The sequence below is a fragment of the Scophthalmus maximus genome, chromosome 10 (genome assembly GCF_022379125.1).
Source record: "Scophthalmus maximus strain ysfricsl-2021 chromosome 10, ASM2237912v1, whole genome shotgun sequence".
Classification (NCBI taxonomy): Eukaryota; Metazoa; Chordata; class Actinopteri; order Pleuronectiformes; family Scophthalmidae; genus Scophthalmus; species Scophthalmus maximus.
This window is the reverse complement of record NC_061524.1, coordinates 18,198,186-18,211,202: the sequence shown is the minus strand read 5'-3', so window position 1 is coordinate 18,211,202 and position 13,017 is coordinate 18,198,186. Positions and strand designations below refer to the sequence as shown.

Here is a 13,017-nt window from a genome sequence, read left to right as displayed (position 1 = left end):
CTCCTCTCACCACAGCTTCTCTAATTAAATAAACATCTATAACTACGAACGTTAACTTTGCCCTCTGACAAAAATATTATAGAAAATGCATTACCTATAAGCTCTGAGACCAGCGATTGATCGTTCGATTTACCCAAAACGGAAAAATTGCTCATGTTGAACCACAACAGAGCCATTGGGACTTTCCGCCATGACTTGTCGAGATGAGGCTGCTCTCGGCAGGCACCGAGAGCGCTGACCGCCCGGTCATCTGGATGGTCGACGAGGCCGCTTATGAACTCCGAAAACGTCGGAGCAAATGTTTTAATAGGCTTTAAATTGATAAGTCGACCATAGATGTTAAGTCAAAACAACTATATTTTTGCCTCAAAACATCTTTAAAGTACATTTCGGGAAACAACAACAGATTTATTCCAAAAGTTTTAACTTAGGGCTTCACGAGAACATTAGAACAGAAGTACAGAGAAGAACGCACATTGAGAAACGGCCTCCGACACTGGCAGCAGTGTGTTTAGGTCGTTGTCTTAAAGAACGAAAAAAGGAGAGATCATTTTGCAGTTGTAATCATGTCAAGAGTTGCTGTATGGAGTCCATGTTTACAGTTAAAGGTGGGGTAGGCTTTTTTTGTGACTAGCACTCTCTGTCATAATACTTGAAACTCTCGTAACACACCGATAGTGATGAATACATTGAAAGATCTGACACTGAAACGAAAAAAATCCCTCATCTGTGGCCGAGGCAGGACTGTAAAAACCATGACCAATCAGAAAGTTCGGTCCAAAGAAAATGTTTGGATAAACCGGCTTTCTCCTGCCTGCGCGCACTCCGCTCGTTCACCACAGAGTGGGGCGCATGACCAGTCTCCTGCACGGCGTTGGCAAACAACCGGAGCAGAGGCTACAGAGCTACAGCTAATGCTAGTTGCAATAATAAATGCCAAAACGCCTCAAGTTCTATCAAGAAGTCACCATGTGTTTTTTTATAACGCTGCCGGGCATGCAGCCTAAGCTACTCTAAAATCCCAATGGCAATGTTGTAAAAAATTCCAAAGTGTAAACATTTATGCCAGGTGGTTTTTAATGTTTTTTTTTTCACAGATTCTGAACCTCAGAAACTACTAATTATGATTTTCAATATTTATCTAAACAAAGTCATAACATCCATATGAAAGTGTGGCTGGTCCACCAACAAATCACTAAAAAAATTATGTTATGAGTTACCAGAGCAACAATTCGCTGTCATCTGAATGTTGATGAGTGTCGAAAAGCTGTTTTTCTGCCAACTCAACATTTTGAATCAGCTAATGAAAGAGACCGCTCTGATTGGCTATTCAGATTTTGGTAATCAGAGACGATTTTGGTAATCAGAGACGATAAATGGAAGTACGAAAGAAAGCAAACAAGGAGAATTAAAAGGGTTCACATCCACAAGACTATTTAAAGAGGTTGGCTCGCAGCCAGTTCATCTTCAGCTCTCAATCTGGGTCTACATGATTGTTTGGAACAAAAACATGGAGGATCAACTGACATGATTCTGCTCTCATGAACTTGTGTCTAGTGGACTTTTGTTTGATTGTTATTTCTTGTGTATCTGTTGTGTTGGTTTCTTGGTCGCTTGTTAATGTTTCCTGTTTTGTAATGACTTTCCTTGTGTCTAGGTTTTAGTTAAGTTACCTGTATTTCCTTTTTATCTTGAATTTGTGATTTCCTGTTTTACTTTGTGGTTTCCTTCCTTGTGTGTTGTCACTTCCTGGTCTCCTTTGTTTTGTGTTATTTTTTGGTTCTGTTTATTAAATCAGTTTTTCATACCCATTTGGGTCCTGTTCTTGCAACATCTTGAGGTCATCAACTAATCAATATGTTCCAAGAGAGGCCCCCTCTGAAAGACATTATATAGAAACGATTTCTGGTTCTGAATGGCATACAAACTACCGCCCCCTGCTGGTATGGAGAGTTATTTCCTCTCACGCATGTGCAGAACGTAGGAGCTAGTTTGCGGACTTGGTGGTGTGTTCCAGGTACAATTTTGTTTGCCTGGCGTGGCCAGATGTATGTGACTAAAGCAGACACAGCAGGCAATCTTTGTCAATGTGAGTTGTTTGACGTAGTGTTGGTGTGTCTGTACCTTTATATGAACACTGAGAATTGGTCCAAACTAGAATATTTTGTTTTTAGAGTTAGGATCCCCAGATTAGGATTTTATCATCTTCCCCAGACCATGTGCCCAAGGCAGTGTTCCAGATGTTATATTTGCCCTCATCTTGAAAACTCATTACATACAGTAGATCCTGTTGTCATCTTTGTTGCTATCTACACAGCAACAAAAACAAGTACTGTGATATGAATGCAAATTAATTGTCAGTAACATAAATGGGTCAATGAATTACTTTTATTTTTTCCACGTAATGTGTTTTCCAGGCAAAATCACTTGAGGTGAGACAAACCAAGTGATTGTTGTTTTATTTATTTATCAATGATCAAAGAACCACAGAGAGACTCTTGTCCTTCAAAAGACCATGATTGTCACTTGCCTGTTCTTCAAGAACAAAGAGAGAATATTTATTTATACTTGTGTCTCTGCTAGTCAGCAGCATTCACCAGTCCACTATCTTTGTTGCGAATGACCCTCCTCAACAAGACGGAGGAGTACAATTCAGTGTTAGAGATGTGATAATGTCTGAGACACCGTTCTCGAACTAACAATCGCTGGTGTGTCGGTTGTCAACAGACTAAAACACAGAAAAAAACAGAATACACTAAGTTTGGATTTTTTGGAAGCACTCCTCAATAAGCTGGAAGGGGATTCCTGACACTTAGGTTTTTGTGTAAGTTTTGCAAAATTTTGTCTCAAGCTAGTCCTACAAAAGCTTGCCACGTCATTGTGGACTTAAAAGTCTTATGATGATGAATATGTGCATATTATAACAATAACTAAAATATATCCATCAAAGAAAAATGCAAATATATAAAACGTTGCATATGTAAAAGGAATGATGGGGTGAAACAAGTACGTCTGCTAGGATAACACATTTATGAATATAAATATTTAAATTTGAATCAATATTTCAAATATTTTTCAGTGCTAGGAAATCATCACCGAACAAAGTGTTTGAGGCAGACAGCAGTTGGATATAGCACGTGTATATATGGGTTTAACTGCCATTGTAATCCTTTGGTATTTGTCTCAATAATTGATAAACATACTCTGCCGCAAATGTTGAGTCATATAGTCTCACTTGTTTGTTTCTCTGACTGAGCAACATTACGATATTGATGTTTTCTGTTAGTGGGCAGCAGCTGTTGTATTCAGTCCGATTCATTAAGAGCATCATCAACTGCATTAACCCTGTAAAGCCCACTGTTGTAAAATTACAACATCACTTTTAGCTGTCCTAAAATATATATATTTTTTTTTCCTAAAGACCACATTAACATAGTCAATGGGCATAAATGTGCATACAGGTCTGGCCACCCGGCCATCTACTCGCACAACATGCCGGCTTTCCTTGAAGCGCATCTCTTTGTTTTATTAAAATTGATATATCAAGACTCAAGTAAGTCAAATGCCTGAAGTATTTTTGTGTGTGTTTATTACAATGTCTAGATCAGGTAGATACAAAGTTAATGTGGAATACATTTGTCAAAGTAGAGTTTGAGCTTGTTATGTCCATGTTGTAATTTACTGTAACACTGGGTGTCAAAATAGCCCGTGCACCTTACATATTACCTGGGGACATTACACTTCTCACATGTTCACATATGGAAAAAAATCAGGGCAGTCTCAACGGAGTACGAGCCAAAGCTGAACTTGGATTGTCGGGGGATGTGGATTCAGCGATGGGACAAAGCCAACAAAACCTACATTAATGTTGAGGCCTTACATTGTGGGTGCCTACAATAAATACAAGAGAGATGTAGATTTTTTTGGACTCATTTGCAGCCAAATACAAGTTCCCCATGACATTGCGGAGCTGGTACATTTGCATTTTCTGGCACACTATCATCCTCGCCGTGGTTAAGGTCTGGCTCCTCTACGAGTGGGATTGCAAAGCTCTCACTGTCAACAAACCAAAGAGGGCGACCATCTTCATGCAATGGGAGCCCAGTAAAACAGACAGTGTAATCAAGGAGCCTTTGACTGCTCAGAAGAGACCGTCCTCAGGTGATCGCAGTCCACCAATATAGAGACATTTGATATAAATAATACATCATATATCTGGAATTTGGCAATTTATACATTTATACAATTACAAGATTTTTAGCCAAAGAATTAAACTTGTCCCAAAGCACCGCCCACTCTCCTTTTTATAAAGTGATTTCCCATCAGGGCATCCTCTGTTTTCTACCTGGCTAATTTTCTTAGCTTTTTTCTGTCTCCTCTTTTAGATTACTTCCTCTCTCTTATTGATATAATTTTATTGTTATTTTCTCTTAGACCAACCTTCCAGACTATTATTGGGTGTGGTTGGACCTGGCAAACAATCTCACACAACTGAGAGAGTCACGAAAACTACGGAACCTGGTTCATAAGGTGAGGTTGAGCTTGATGGTGTTTTTTGCTCTTGAACAAGGAACCATAATGAACAGAACTTATGTTCCACCTGTCCTAATCCAGATGCCGGTTTTGAGTCCCCATCTCCTGAGCAATCATCGGGAGCTCAGGCTTGCTCACTTAGCACTGGGGTTCATCAGCATGGGATACATTTGGCAGGAAGGAAAACATGCACCTGCTCAGGTAAAACACTACAGAGCAATGGAATGACTGATGGTTAAAAAAAGATTTATTTCAATCAAAGTTGTACTGGCAATTTTACATATAACACAAGACTAAGAAATGCCACTAGCATGGCTAAAAAACTCTGGAATGAAACAGCTTTTTTGTTTTTTCACAGATTCTCCCAAAAGCCCTGGCCTGGCCCTACTGGCTGGTATCTCGTCTTTACTTGGACGTCCACCCATCTTAAGCTATGCAGATTCAGTTTTAGGAAAAAAAACTGGAAACTTAGGGACACCAGAGGTGAGTAATGTTCTTTTCCTTATTAATGTGTTCAGTTCATGTATAAGGCCAAACTCCCATTGTTATTTTCTTAAAACTGCATTTCTATATTACAGTCACGCAGCAAATAGTTACTGTATATCGAAATAGACTTCATTGATGCTACTGTTTCTTCATTTTCATTTCAGGAATATGGAAATTGGGTGAGTAGTAGGAAAATAAAAGTCATTCACTCACTTGATTTATGTAGTCTGACGCCTATGATGATGATGTTTTGCTCATACATTTTCAAAAATAGCAACATGGATTCTATATTTTCCTTCCCTGGTGGAGAGAGTTGCAGGGAATTTTTCATTGTTTCATTGTTCGTCGAGGTTTGGAGCATCCAACTCTTAAAGGGGGCTCTGCTGGTGATGCATGCTATGAAAACCTCTGACCTCATTGGCATAAATGAAGGTGTCGTCAAAGTAACTCAGTCTTTGAAGAAGATGAAGGAAACTCTCAAACTTATGCACACTGACTGGAAATTAAACCAAACCCAGTCTGAAGTCAATCAATTTATACACATTCTGTCTTATTTGAAGGCAATAGAATCCAAGTTGATTAAAATCACAGATTTTTTGCTCTTTCTAGATCATGTACATCCAACTGCATTTCATTGAAAATAGAGAATTGTTTTGTAAGGGTGAGTTTTAGTATACTGATAATGCCCTGCACACTGCAATTATTAGTGTTTTTGATATAATGTCATCTGGTGCAGATTCATCTCACTATGCATCATAATTTTCTCCTGCTTCCACCCTTCTATTGCACTTTCCCCTGTTGTTGCACTGTATGATAAACTAGGTAGCAAGGAAGCATGTGCTATTTAGTAGCTAGTGCATCTATACTAACAAGCAGTTTAAATCAGCATGTGTATGGTTTGAACTGTTTTAGGTGGCGAGACAATCCAATGCATCCAAGGGGGCTGATGTGTGAAGGGGTGAGCAATGAGCAACTTTTTTATCAGGCGGAAGTGCAGCCCAGAGTTCACCCATTCAATGCTTTGATGCTATGCTGTGCATCCAGCATGAGGAGGAGACAGGTAATGATTCCTTTCCCTCAACCTTTGACCCCGTCAGATGCTTCTCATGAATGAATCACTCTGTTTGTGGAGCCAGCTGATTGCTCTGACAGAAAATGTTTTTAAAGGAAAGCCTCTTACTTTCTGTATTTTTTAAAAGGTCTCTTTTCTGTTCTTCTCATTGATCTTGGGGCCTTCCTGACACGAATGAGGGATCGCATGCCTTCTGACCACCGTCAGCTGATAGAAACTCTCTCTGCTCTTCCACTGCTGCGTGACTTCATCTTCTCCTGCTAAAGCTCTGATCTCTGCCAGGCCTACAATGCCTGTGTCTCAGCGCTGGTGGATGTACGGAGCTACCAACTCAGTATAGTGACCAAGTACATCATTGTGCCAGGTAACAAGGCCCACGGCATGGGCTGCCCACTCAGTGGCGTCGGAACTGGGCTGAACACCGCAGGGACTGGTGGATCCAGCCTAATGGTCTTCCTCAACAGTACCCATAATGCGACAAAAAAAGCATTGATCTTAGAGAAGTCAACTGTATGAAAAGATACAGAAATTTTATTTTGTGTATATTATCATATGCACATTATGCAACACCTTTTTACACTACACTCTGGAAGTTATTTATGAAATGATTACATCAATAAATATCCCCAACAGCGGTCTAATCGGTTTTGAGTTTCCAGACATGTTTGTGCCATTGCGTGAGCTCTCGCGGCTAAATGCTCCCTCATCAGTGTCATACTGTTTAGTTAGCTTCACTATTTGTCGCCAAAGGTAGCATCCTGTGCTATGCTAAATGCTAAGTATGTGTCGATATTCCCAGCTGCGCCTTCATTCACGTTCACGCAGGCCTGCTGAATTTGCAAATGCACTGGTCTATTACTTATTTATTTATCACTGTAGAGCAGACTGACGAATTATTTAATTTTATATGTGTAATCTCCTGTGTCAGTCAATAATGCAGCAGTGTTTCAAGTCAAAGTTTCCGTGTGTGTTTTCCTGAAGAAAGACTCCACTTTGCATTGAAACCACGCAGTAAAAGGCAAATAGCAAGTAATTACATATTTTGTTTGACACTGATAATCACGACTACAGATTATATACTCAAATCATTTATTTCCCTCATAGTATTTCGACTTGTAATAAATTTATGATAAGGAAAATATTCATACTACATCATTGTCTACTTTGATACATTTGTTATGCTTTTCTTTGATATTGCATCGTTAGTACTGAATCAGTGAATCTGATTACCCCAAAGTAATCTTCACATTGTTGTATATTTATGGAATAAGAAAACAATCACTTTCTAAATTACACTTCATTACAAGGCAAATACAAATACTGCATAAATATTAAAATATAACTTTGAAATAAAAAAATAAAATTAAAAAAAAAGGATTGCACAGCACACTTTTTACATCTAGCAAAGTCTGAAGCTACACCATCTTCGAATGAAACCAGTGCAAGCAGCAGGTACCAACTTGCTCATCACATGAAAATCCGCTATGTATTTGGGTCCCGGGTCCTCGGGTGTCGGGCCAACACGCCGACCTCTGCCCCGTCTCCCACGGCCCCTGCCTCGTGCGCCTCGTAGGCGACTCTCTCTTCTCCTCGGTCGACTGCTTGACAAAGCAGTTGTGGGTGTGAACGCTTCATCGGAGTCCAGTGTACCAGTCTCAAAGCTCTTATAATGTTATAAAATATAGTTAAAAAGCTTCAATCATCCAATCATACAAATTATGTATGTGAAGATAAAGCTGTTAATTTACAGGCCTACCATGTAACACTTAGCTAATGTGCTAGCTAACGCTAGGTATGTAAGCAAGTCAATATAAACTGATTTACGGTAGCCTACGTTCAAAAACACTGACGATGTTGTTTTCACAAAAACTCACAGGTTAAAATGTGAGGCAATGGTAACTAAAAAATGTATTAGTGTATTGCAATATCGACAGTAGTCCGTGTTGGCTTCTTACCAGTGGGAACGTCATGTTATGTACCTGGCCCTACTAAATCTATGACCTGGCCTGGCTTCAGTTACCATGGTAGCCTGCGCGGGCACAGCGGGCTGGGAGGAGCTGTGGAGGCAGAACCGAAGTGCAGCGTTTGAATTCCGAGACTAATTCCACTCTCTCAATCCTACCGACTGCAGCTTTAACACAGATCTCATACAGAAGACCCAAGACTCCTTTTGTTTAGCTGTTTAAACAAAAGGAAAATGTATATTCATACCTGCTAGAAATTACTTAAGTATAAGTATGACACTCTATTGTACATGTTTACAATCCAAACAAATCTTCATTCAGCAATCAGTCTCTATCCCCATTTAAGTGTGCCACCTCTGTGTTGGTTTTTGCATGGCTGAGTTTTTGAACTTCTTTGTATCTTTTCACCCATATTTTTTTTGGATCTCTTAACTGTATTTCACAATATTCTATGACAGTATTCACCCTTTTTGAGTTGAAATGTGATGGCATGGAATCTGATGCAGAACAAAAATATGTTTCTGGGTATTTCTGGGTTTTATTTTTGTATATTTATTTGGTTATTTTGTGAAGAGAGAAAAAGCTTTACCATATTTATTGTCCAATTTTTCTAGTAAAATAGCTTACTGTGGGTGAAACATGTCAAAAACAGTCATGGGCAGATAAAGATCTGCATACAAAATTCAAATCAATAAAATTTATTGGAAAATGTCTTGTAGTATTTCAACAGGGCATCTCAAAAAAATGTCAAAAGTGCAGAGTGTAGCAGGGTCATAACCCTAGTAAAATCATCTTGGCAGAAAATAATATAATGCATACTGTGATATGCTGTTTTTAAGCACATCATGATATAACAAAGCACAAATGAGAGTGACGCTGAACTGGTTCATATTTGCTGCTGTAGTTTGTATTTAGTGGTTTATTGTGTAATGATTGATTGAAAGAATATTGTACAGAGGAGTCAGAGAATGCGCTATCACCAGAGGTTGGTAAAGTAGCAACAATCTCTGTTCTACCTGAGCATTTCCAAGAGCTTGTTTGTGCTTCTAGTGAGACACTCAGCGAGGAGTACCTGTCTGCTGTAGGGCTGGGCGATAAAACGATAACAACAATTAACTTTCCCCCAATAGAAATTCAAGACACATGTCAATATAACTTCGATTGAGCTAATTCCATCAATGTTTTGACAGACAACATGAACAGCCAATGATAATGATTATACTGCGTGTCTAACCAATTATGTGGCTGTAATAGCCACGTCAAGTTAGGTTGACGCACACTGCACAGAGTAGCAGAAGCAGCCGGCAGAAGCTCTGTTATGTTTGGGCTTCTGCAGCATGCTCATCAGTCTGTCAGTTACCGAAGAAGACGTCCCGATGGACACAGCCCAAGGCTCAAAAGATGAGGACATTGTTTAAAAGAAGTTACCGGGGAATATTTAAAGTCCGACAAGAAGCAGAGTAGTAGCATGCGATGCAAACTGTGTCTTAAGCATTTGTAGAAGTTGCAGCAGTTGTATTTATATAACTGCATTACAAAGCAGCAGTTGTATTATGTTTTACAGTACATTTGTCATGTTCTACTTCTCACAGAAAATAAATAATACTTAAACCAAAATTAGCTTTGGTTTAAATATATCTTTACATCTCAACCTTTAAGCTTGACAGAAATAGTGATTTTACTTATATCGTGATATTTATCGATATCGATCAATATGAAAAAAAAGATTTAAAAAATGTCGATATCGCCCAGGCCTAGTCGTCTGCCACACTTAAGATTGACACAGGACCAGCTAAGCCTGTGCACAGGCCAGTAAGAAGGACATCTTTTGGATTCCAAGGTGAAGAGGAAGCGCATATTCAAGTCATGCTTAAAGTACACCATCCTCCTCAGAGGGGGCCCTCTTAGTGCTCTTGAATACTGTTGTTTTAACAGTGACAGTCAAGGATGCCTATCCCTTGCCAAAGATTGAGGAGTGCCTATATGTTCTTGGGGGAGCTACAATGTTCTCAACACTTGATATTCAGTCTGGTTATAAGCAGATAGCGGTGGATGACAGAGACAATGACAAGATGGCATTCATCACAAAGCTGAAGCCATCTAAATGTCATTTCCTTTAAAAGGAAGTTCTCTTTCTGGGCCATGTTGTCAGTGGAGATGGGATCCACCCAAATCCAGCTCTGGTCAAGGTTGTACAGCTCTAGGAACCCCACCAAAACCAGCAGGAGCTGCAAACATTCATTGAGTTAAGGATGGTCTGACCTACCATGTAAATGTTGTAAGTACTGTCAAAGACTTGAGGTTTGAAGAGGATGTTGATGATGTGCTACTGCGAGTGAGATTGATCCAATCTGACAGTGAGTCCAGTGATTGTAACATTCCAGTGATTGAAAAACAACAGCCAGATGCAGCAGAATCTAGTAGTTAAAGGACGGTAAGTGATTTAGAAAATCGCCAACAAAGTCCGACTCGCTTCCTTCAGACCTCCGTCCCAAGCCCCTCGCCCCACAACACATGAACGCGCACTGCTGCCTGAGTCTGAGTCTGACTGCATCGGGGGAGGAAGTCACGAGCGGAGCACAACATGCTAACTGACTGCCCGTGGCTCATTCACAAGTAAGAAAACACCGGACATTATTATAATATAAACGTAAACAATTAACATGGCTATTGTTGGTGGGCACATTTGTCAAGCTAACATATTAGTGTTGGGAAATCGGAAATAGAGTTCTGATGTAGTGACTTGTTGCTGACTAGTTAGCAACAGGCTGCTGCAGGCTAAGCTAAAACATAAACACGGTTAACAATTCTACTGTTCTGAGTTTATATTTTTAAACCTTAGCACATTTTAGCCATATTGTGACGAAACAGCTGCAGCACCTTCGTAGCTTTCTGCACATTTTTTCTGTTACTATCTGTGACACAATGAAAGTGAATGTTGTACAGGACTTATAACATTTTAAGCACGTCAGAGCTTCCACGATGAGTGTTGTTAGCTCAGACTGAGTTTACGTGACGTCACCCATTGGTTTCTACTTGCCGGTTTTGAGGCCAAAAGTGGGCGGTCGCCATCTTGGCAGGGCCTGACTCCTCCTTTACCCGGCTAATCCAAATATGGACAAAGAGGTGGGCCAAATGCAGATCGGTCGCTGAAACACACACACCTACGTCCAAGCTTCCCAGTTAGCTGAGGCTATGGAGCTAAGCTAATAAACTAGGCTAAGTGCGAGCCGGCTAGCGTCGCGGCCCCAAGGCTGCACTGGCTCGGTACTGACTGCGGTAACGTGAGCTACAGTACCAGTCGTCCCAGCCAACGTTACATGTGGTAAGTAACACCGGAACAACTTTTGTAATAAATATTTGTTACTGAAATCATAAGTCTTAAAAATTACCTCTTTTTTTTATTTGTATAAGTGGTAGTTTGCACCACTATAATTAGATTCTAATAGATTAAATCAAATAAACGTGAACTAAACAGAATTTAAAATGTGATGGTTAGTGTTCTTGGCATAAAGTAAATGTTTTATTGACACTGGCTTGTAGTCTTAGTTATTATTGTCATTTATTTATTTATTTTGGCTTTAAGGGACATACACATACACCAAACAAGAAAACAGAAAAACTATAATTCCCCAATCCACTGTTGTAAACAGTGCACAGATCAAGTTTTCACACTGACAGAAGTCTGTGTCTACCTTACCTGTACTGCTCTAGACATTACTGTACGAGATTATCACTTTGAATATGACTGTAAGAAAGGCACTTTTATATTTGTTACAAGATGTTTATTACTTTCAGCACATTGGTGTTGTTCAGTTAACCGGTGATGCTTCTACTAGCTGCACAAAACAAACCAGTACCAGTCGTGGCTGCTTGACTTTACAGTTATATAGTCTGTCTAAATATAAAGTATTAGAGACTGTCATCAATATTCTGAGATGTAGCTCTTAAGTTCCATTTTATCCTACATTTGTGACATAACAGTGTTGTCAACATAAAAATGTGAGGTACACTCTTTAGTGGACTTCACATTTTTCATTATCTGAAGCATTTATCACCCATTTATTAATTTTAATCCTACAGTCACAATGTGGTGATGAATTTTCCGTCGAGGTGTCCAGAGAGCTGCAGACCTTGGCATGCTGTTTGGTTGGTGGACTGGGGTGGGAAAGCCTTCCTCCACTCTGTTTCCACTCCGTGAGGAAGAGCACCAGCTGACTTCCTCATCATCCACTGTGGTGACAACAACCTGAGGGAGATCAGTAGAATCAGGCTGGTCCACATGAAGACGACCTGCAGCAGACTCACCTCCAGCACCTTGTGAAGGGGACCTGTAACTGCTACAGTTGGCAGTGTCCTGCTATTGAATTTGGCCTTCAGGTCACACTTTGTTAAGCCTAAACAGATCCCCTGAAAATCATGGACAATGTTGAGTTTATTTTATGTTCATCAATGTTGATAAAAAATACCAACTATAGCTACAACACGTATTACCTCTGCTCTTCCCCTCCCCTACAGTCCCACACTGTATCCCCTTCTTCTCCCACCACATGGACTCTGCACCTCTGGGCTCATTCTGAGCTCAGCTGTTACCGGGGATTAGCTCAGGTGACAGCTAGCGCTGCCAGCGGCTAGCCACCACCGAGCGGCTACCAAACAGCGGTGTCACCTGTCACTCAAGTATCCACGCCCCTAATTATGCAGAATTTAAAACCGCGATATGATATAAATGGGCGAGTTACAAAAAAATTCACCCCCCCCCCCACGCACAGTTTTAACGAAGTGGGGGATTAGCCATTGGGACCAAAACCGTTTTTTGTACCAGGCTGTAAACATGTTTAATTCTGCTGTAAAATTGGGCATTTTAACATGGGGCTCAATGGGGATTTGCTCCTTTCTGGAGCCAGCCTCAAGCAGGCATTTAGTGAACTGCAGTTCATAGCACTTGGTCAGAACTCGAGG

General features: G+C 40.2%; 1 pseudogene; it reads left to right on the top strand.

Annotated features, from left to right (window-relative positions):
• The first annotated feature begins 203 nt into the window (after positions 1–203).
• Positions 204–10,175, top strand: LOC118284114 (annotated as a pseudogene).
• Positions 10,176–13,017: the final 2,842 nt, after the last annotated feature.